Consider the following 9,374-nt stretch of genomic DNA (forward strand, 5'->3'; position numbering starts at 1 on the left):
TTGTCAAAAAATCCACTATCATCAACGGGTTTCGAAAGGCTTGACTGCTGCGTGTTGAAGAGGGCTCAGCGGGGGATTTGCCTCCGGATGAAAGTGACGAGTCTGGATTATTGCAACTCGCTGTTGGCTGGGCTCCCTGCCTGTGCCATTAAACCCCTACAACTCATCCAGAATGCCGCAGCCCGTCTGGTGTTCAACCTTCCCAAGTTCTCTCACGTCACCCCGCTCCTCCGCTCTCTCCACTGGCTTCCAGTCGAAGCTCGCATCCGCTACAAGACCATGGTGCTTGCCTACGGAGCTGTGAGGGGAACGGCACCCCCGTACCTTCAGGCTCTGATCAGGCCCTACACCCAAACAAGGGCACTCCGTTCATCCACCTCTGGCCTGCTCGCCTCCCTACCTCTGAGGAAGCACAGTTCCCGCTCAGCCCAGTCAAAACTGTTCGCTGCTCTGGCACCCCAATGGTGGAACAAGCTCCCTCACGACGCCAGGACAGCGGAGTCAATCACCACCTTCCGGAGACACCTGAAACCCCACCTCTTTAAGGAATACCTGGGATAGGATAAAGTAATCCTTCTAACCCCCCCTTAAAAGATTTAGATGCACTTTTGTAAAGTGGTTGTTCCACTGGATATCATAAGGTGAATGCACCAATTTGTAAGTCGCTCTGGATAAGAGCGTCTGCTAAATGACTTAAATGTAAATGTAAATGTAACGGGAGCGACAATGAAAACGATCCAATATCGGATGAAGCAAGGTTATTCAACTCCGACACCGAAGGAGATGTCTTCAGTGGTTTCAGTGCACAGGAGGAGGAAGATAGTGACCAATGACTTTCTTGGTAGGCTATTGTTTACTGCTAATTTTTTATTTTTTGTTACAAGCCGTGTTTCGTTAAAGCCTATTTATTTTTGTTACAAGCCGTGTTTCGTTAAAGCCTGTGTAAAGTTCATTCGTTTCAATGTACCGGTAGGCACCTGCGGCTTATAGACATGTGTGGCTTATTTATGTTCAAAATATATATATTTTTTTTTATTCAGTGGGTGCGGCTTATATTCAGGTGCGCTCAATAGTCCGGAAATTACGGTATGTAAACTTCTGACCGACTGAAATTGTGATACAGTGAATTATATGTGAAATAATTTGTCTGTAAACAACTGTTGGAAAAATTACTTGTGCCATGCACAAAGTAGATGTCCTAACGGACTTGCCAAAACTATAGTTTGTTAACAAGAAATGTGTGGAGTGGTTGAAAAACAAGTTTTAACTCCAACCTAAGTGTATGTTAACTTCCGACTTCAACTGTATAGACGTTGTTTTTGTGTGTGCCTGTTTTGCATGTTATTTTGGCATTAATACGTGTCACATATCAGTTTGCAATGTAATACCCCTGTCTGTTTACAGTGAGGGAAAAAATAATTTGATCCCCTGCTGATTTTGTATGTTTGCCCACTGACAAAGAAATTATGAGTCTATAATTTTAATGGTAGGTTTATTTGAACAGTGAGAGACAGAATAACAACAACAAAAAAATCAAGAAAAACGCATGTCAAAAATGTTATAAAACGATTTGCATTTTAATGAGGGAAATAAGTATTTGACCCCTCCAAAACATGACTTAGTACTTGGTGGCAAAACCCTTGTTGGCAATCACAGAGGTCAGACTTTTCTTGTAGTTGGCCACCAGGTTTGCACACATCTCAGGAGGGATTTTGTCCCACTCCTCTTTGCAGATCTTCTCCAAGTCATTAAGGTTTTGAGGCTGACGTTTGGCAACTCGAACCTTCAGCTCCCTCCACATATTTTCTAGGGGATTAAGGTCTGGAGACTGGCTAGGCCACTCCAGGACCTTAGTGTGCTTCTTCTTGAGCCACTCCTTTGTTGCCTTGGCCGTGTGTTTGGGTCATTGTCATGCTGGAATACCCATCACCGACCCATTTTCAATGCCCTGGCTGAAGGAAGGAGGTTCTCACCCAAGATTTGACAGTACATGGCCCCGTCCATCGTCCCTTTGATGCGGTTAAGTTGTCCTGTCCCCTTAGCAGAAAAACACCCCCAAAGCATAATGTTTCCACCTCCATGTTTGACGGTGGAGATGGTGTTCTTGTGGTCATAGGCAGCATTCTTCCTCCTCCAAACACGGTAAGTTGAGTTGATGTCAAAGAGCTCCATTTTGGTCTCATCTGACCACAACACTTTCACCAGTTGTCCTCTGAGTCATTCAGATGTTCATTGGCAGACTTCAGACGGGCATGTATATGTATTCTTGAGCAGGGGGACCTTGCGGGCGCTGCAGGATTTCAGTCCTTCACGGCGTAGTGTGTTACCAATTGTTTTCTTGGTGACTATGGTCCCAGCTGCCTTGAGATCGTTGACAAGATCCTCCCGTGTAGTTCTGGGCTGATTCCTCACCGTTCTCATGATCATTGCAACTCCACGAGGTGAGATCTTGCATGGAGCCCCAGGCCGAGGGATATTGACAGTTCTTTTGTGTTTCTTCCATTTGCGAATAATCGCACCAAATGTTGTCACCTTCTCACCAAGCTGCTTGGCGATGGTCTTGTAGCCCATTCCAGCCTTGTGTAGGTCTACAATCTTGTCCCTGACATCCTTGGAGAGCTCTTTGGTCTTGGCCATGGTGGAGAGTTTGGAATCTGATTGATTGATTGCTTCTGTGGACAGGTGTCTTTTTTACAGGTAACAAGCTGCAGTTAGGAGCACTTCCTATAAGAGTGTGCTCCTAATCTCAGCTCGTTACCTGTATAAAAGACACCTGGGAGCCAGAAATCTTTCTGATTGAGAGGGGGTCAAATACTTATTTCCCTCATTAAAATGCAAATCAATTTATCACATTTTTGACATGCCTTTTTCTGGATATTTTCATTGTTATTCTGTCTCTCACTGTTCTAATAAACCTACCATTTAAATTATAGACTGATCCTTTCTTTGTCAGTGGGCAAACATACAAAATCAGCAGGGGATCAAATACTTTTTTCCCCCACTGTATGTACTCTTGTATATTTCAGTTTTTTGTATTTGTTGTTTTCATAATAATAATAAAATAAATAGGGCCGGGAGGCAACTGATATGTGACACGTATTAATACCAAAATAACATGCAAAACAGGCAACAACAAAAAAATATATATATTTTTTAGCTAGAGCCCCACCTGCCCTGAATGACGGGTCGCCACTGATCTCTTCAACTCAGATTGTGAAACGTCTCCTCTTTTTAGTCATAAACATGGCGACACTTCCTGTAGTTTAACAATGTTCGCCACTTCCTACTTCATGCGCCACGTCGATACAGCTACGATTTTCGTAACAAGTTAGGAGAGCATTTTCACTAAACCTTTTCCTAAACTTAAATGAATTATCCTAATTATCCTATCTCTTTATGACTGTCTTGGTGTGTTTGGGACATTCTAATTTGTTGTTGATGTGGACACCAAGGAACTTGAAGCTCTCAACCTGCTCCACTACAGCCCCGTCGATGAGAATGGGGATGTGCTCAGTCCTCCTTTTCCTGTAGTCCACAATCATCTCCTTAGTCTTGGTTACGTTGAGGGATAGGATGTTATTCTGGCACCACCCGGCCAGGTCTCTGACCTCCTCCCTATAGGCTGCCTCGTCGTTGTCGGTGATCAGGCCTACCACTGTTGTGTCGTCTGCAAACTTAATGATGGTGTTGGAGTCATGCCTGGCCATGCAGTTGTGGGTGAACAGGGAGTACAGGAGGGGACTGAGCACGCACCCCTGGGGAGCTCCGGTGTTGAGGATCAGCGTGGCGGATGTGTTGTTACCTACCCTCACCACCTGGGGGCGGCCCATCAGGAAGTCCAGGATCCAGTTGCAGAGGGAGGTGTTTAGTCCCAGGATCCTTAGCTTAGTGATGAGCTTTGAGGGCACTATGGTGTTGAACGCTGAGCTGTAGTCAATGAACAGCATTCTCACATAGGTGTTCCTTATGTCCAGGTGGGAAAGGGCAGTGTGGAGTGCAATAGAGATTGCATCATCTGTGGATCTGTTTGGGCGGTATGCAAAATGGAGTGGGTCTAGGGTTTCTGGGATAATGGTGTTGATGTGAGCCATGACCAGCCTTTCAAAGCATTTCATGGCTACGGACCTGAGTGCTACGGGTCTGTAGTCATTTAGGCAGGTTGCCTTAGTTCTATTGGGCACAGGGACTATGGTGGTCTGCTTGAAACATGTTGGTATTACAGACTCACAGGGACATGTTGAAAATGTCAATGAAGACACCTTCCAGTTGGTCAGCACATGCCCGGAGCACACGTCCTGGTAATCCGTCTGGCCCCGCAGCCTTGTGTATGTTGACCTGTTTAAAGGTCTTACTCACGTCGGCTACAGAGAGAGTGATCACACAGTCGTCCGGAACAGCTGTTGCTCTCATGCATTTCTCAGTGTTGCTTGCCTCGAAGCGAGCATAGAAGTAATTTAGCTCGTCTGGTAGGCTCGTGTCACTGGGCAGCTCGCGGCTGTGCTTCCCGTTGTAGTCTGTAATAGTTTGCAAGCCCTGCCACATCTGAGTCCTGTTTTGACGCTTTGCCTGTGATGGTTCGTCGCAGGGCATAGCGGGATTTCTTGTAAGCTTCCGGGTTAGAGTCCCGCACCTTGAAAGCGGCAGCTCTAGCCTTTAGCTCAGTGCGAATGTTGTCTGTAATTCATGGATTTTGGTTGGGGTATGTACGTACAGTCATTGTGGGGACGACATCGTCGATGCACTTATTGATGAAGCCAGTGACTGATGTGGTGTACTCCTCAATGCCATCGGAAGAATCCCGGAACATATTCCAGTCTGTGATAGAAAAACAGTCCTGTAGTTTAGCATCTGCTTCATCTGACCACTTTTTTATAGACCGAGTCACTGGTGCTTCCTGCTTTAATTTTTGCTTGTTAGCAGGAATCAGGAGGATAGAGTTGTGGTCGGATTTACCAAATGGAGGGCGAGGGAGAGCTTTGTACACGTCTCTGTGTGTGGAGTACAGGTAGTCTAGAGTTTTTTTCCCTCTGGTTGCGCATTTAACATGTTGATAGAAATGAGGTAAAACTGATTTAAGTTTCCCTGCATTAAAGTCTCCGGCCACTAGGAGCGCCGCCTCTGGATGAGGGGTTTCCTGTTTGTTTATTTCCTTATACAGCTGACTGAGTGCGGTCTTAGTGCCAGCATCTGTCTGTGGCGGTAAATAAACAGCCACGAAAAGTATAACTGAAAACTCTCTAGGCAAGTAGTGTGGCCTGCAATTTATCACAATATACTCTACTTCAGGCGAGCAAAATCTAGAGACTTCCTTAGATTTCGTGCACCAGCTGTTGTTTACAAATATGCACAGACCGCCCCCCCCCCTCGTCTTCCCGGAGTGTGCTGTTCTATCCTTCCGGTGCAGCGTATTATCCCGCTAACTGAATATCCATGTCGTCATTCAGCCACGACTCCGTGAAACATAGGATATTACAGTTTTTGATGTCCCGTTGGTAGGATATTCGTGATCGTACCTCGTCTAATTTATTGTCCAAATCGTTGGCGAGTAGTATTGACGGTAACGACAGCTTTCCCAGTCGCCTTCTCCGGTCCTGACCAGGCACACCTCTATACACCTCTATACACCCACCACACCTCTATATACAGCTCTACACCACCACACCTCTATATACAGCTCTAAACCCACCACACCACAATACACCTCTACACCCACCACACCACAATACACCTCTAAACCCACCACACCACAATACACCTCTACACCCACCACACCACAATACACCTCTACACCCACCACACCACAATACACCTCTACACCCACCACACCACAATACACCTCTACACCCACCACACCACAATACACCTCTACACCCACCACACCTCTCTACACCCACCACACCTCTATACAGCTCTACGCCCACCACACCACAATACACCTCTACACCCACCCACCACACCACAATACACCTCTACACCCACCACACCTCTATATACAGCTCTACACCCACCAAACCTCTATACACACACCACACCTCTATATACAGCTCTACACCCACCACACCTCTATATACAGCTCTACACCCACCACACCTCTATATACAGCTCTACACCCACCACACCTCTATACACCTCTATACACCCACCACACCTCTATATACAGCTCTACACCACCACACCTCTATATACAGCTCTAAACCCACCACACCACAATACACCTCTACACCCACCACACCACAATACACCTCTACACCCTCCACACCACAATACACCTCTACACCCACCACACCACAATACACCTCTACACCCACCACACCACAATACACCTCTACACCCACCACACCTATATACACCTCTACACCCACCACACCTCTATACACCTCTACACCCACCACACCTCTATATACAGCTCTACACCCACCAAACCTCTATACACACACCACACCTCTATATACAGCTCTACACCCACCACACCTCTATACACCTCTACACCCACCACACCTCTATATACAGCTCTACACCCACCACACCTCTATATACAGCTCTACACCCACCACACCACAATACACCTCTACACCCACCACACCACAATACACCTCTACACCCACCACACCACAATACACCTCTACACCCACCACACCACAATACACCTCTACACCCACCACACCTCTATACAGCTCTACACCCACCACACCACTATATACCTCTCTACACCCACCACACCTCTATACACCTCTACACCCACCACACCTCTATATACACCTGTACACCCACCACACCACAATACACCTCTACACCCACCACACCTCTATACACCTCTACACCCACCACACCTCTATATTCACCTCTACACCCACCACACCTCTATACACCTGTACACACCCACCACACCTCTATATACAGCTCTACACCCACCACACCTCTATACACCTGTACACCCACCACACCTCTATACACCTGTACACCCACCACACCTCTATACACCTGTACACCCACCACACCTCTATATACAGCTCTACACCCACCACACCTCTATATACAGCTCTACACCCACCACACCTCTATACACCTGTACACCCACCACACCTCTATACACCTGTACACCCACCACACCTCTATACACCTGTACACCCACCATACCTCTATATACAGCGCTACAACCACCACACCTCTATACACCTGTACACCCACCACACCTCTATATACAGCTCTACACCCACCACACCACTATATACACCTCTACACCCACCACACCACTATATACAGCTCTACACCCACCACACCTCTATACACCTCTACACCCACCACACCACAATACACCTCTACACCCACCACACCACAATACACCTCTACATCCACCACACCACAATACACCTCTACACCCACCACACCTCTATACACCTGTACACCCACCACACCTCTATATACAGCTCTACACCCACCACACCTCTATATACAGCTCTACACCCACCACACCTCTATACACCTCTACACCCACCACACCTCTATATACAGCTCTACACCCACCACACCTCTATATTCAGCTCTACACCCACCACACCTCTATATTCAGCTCTACACCCACCACACCTCTATATACAGCTCTACACCCACCACACCTCTATATACAGCTCTACACCCACCACACCTCTATATACAGCTCTACACCCACCACACCTCTATACACCTCTACACCCACCACACCTCTATATACAGCTCTACACCCACCACACCTCTATACACCTCTACACCCACCACACCTCTATATACACCTCTACACCCACCACACCTCTATACACCTCTACACCCACCAAACCTCTATATACATCTCTACACCCACCACACCTCTATACACCTCTACACCCACCACACCTCTATACACCTCTACACCCACCACACCTCTATACACCTCTACACCCACCACACCTCTACACCCACCACACCTCTATATACATCTCTACACCCACCACACCTCTATACACCTCTACACCCACCACACCTCTATATACAGCTCTACACCCACCACACCTCTATATACAGCTCTACACCCACCACACCTCTATATACAGCTCTACACCCACCACACCTCTATATACAGCTCTACACCCACCACACCTCTATATACAGCTCTACACCCACCACACCTCTATATACAGCTCTACACCCACCACACCACAATACACCTCTACACCCACCACACCTCTATATACAGCTCTACACCCATCACACCACAATACACCTCTACACCCACCACACCTCTATATACAGCTCTACACCACCACACCACAATACACCTCTACACCCACCACACCTCTATACACCTCTACACCCACCACACCTCTATACACCTCTACACCCACCACACCTCTACACCCACCACACCTCTATATACAGCTCTACACCCACCACACCTCTATATACACCTGTACACCCACCACACCTCTATATACAGCTCTACACCACCACACCACAATACACCTCTACACCCACCACACCTCTATACACCTCTACACCCACCACACCTCTACACCCACCACACCTCTATATACAGCTCTACACCCACCACACCTCTATATACACCTGTACACCCACCACACCTCTATATACAGCTCTACACCCACCACACCTCTATACACCTGTACACCCACCACACCTCTATATACAGCTCTACACCCACCACACCTCTATATACAGCTCTACACCCACCACACCTCTATATACAGCTCTACACCCACCACACCTCTATATACAGCTCTACACCCACCACACCACAATACACCTCTACACCCACCACACCTCTATACACCTCTACACCCACCACACCTCTACACCCACCACACCTCTACACCCACCACACCTCTATACACCTGTACACACACCACACCTCTACTCCCACTACACCTCTACACCCACCACACCTCTATATACAGCTCTACACCCACCACACCTCTATATACAGCTCTACACCCACCACACCTCTATATACAGCTCTACACCCACCACACCTCTATATACAGCTCTACACCCACCACACCTCTGGACGTTCCCCCCATCTTTGCCACATGGCCTGAAACTGCACCATTTTGTTTCTCTATAGCCGACGCACTTTCAATATTTAAATAATAAATCATTAGATTGTTCGATTGTGTTAATGATGGCTTTTGATTGATTTCCTAGTTCTTAATATATGTTTTCTCAAGATGAGTGATGAGAATCATCCTGCCCATTGGGTATCTCACCTAACCCCCATAATGTCATGTTTTGAAATATGCAGACAGATTCATTAAAAGTATGTTTACATTGTAATACTTCTGACAGCTAAACTTTCTAGCTCCGCCCACAACTTCCAGACTTCATAACGTTCCCAGAAAGCTTGG

Source organism: Salmo salar, chromosome 18, assembly GCF_965601325.2.
Source record: "Salmo salar chromosome 18, fSalSal1, whole genome shotgun sequence".
Classification (NCBI taxonomy): Eukaryota; Metazoa; Chordata; class Actinopteri; order Salmoniformes; family Salmonidae; genus Salmo; species Salmo salar.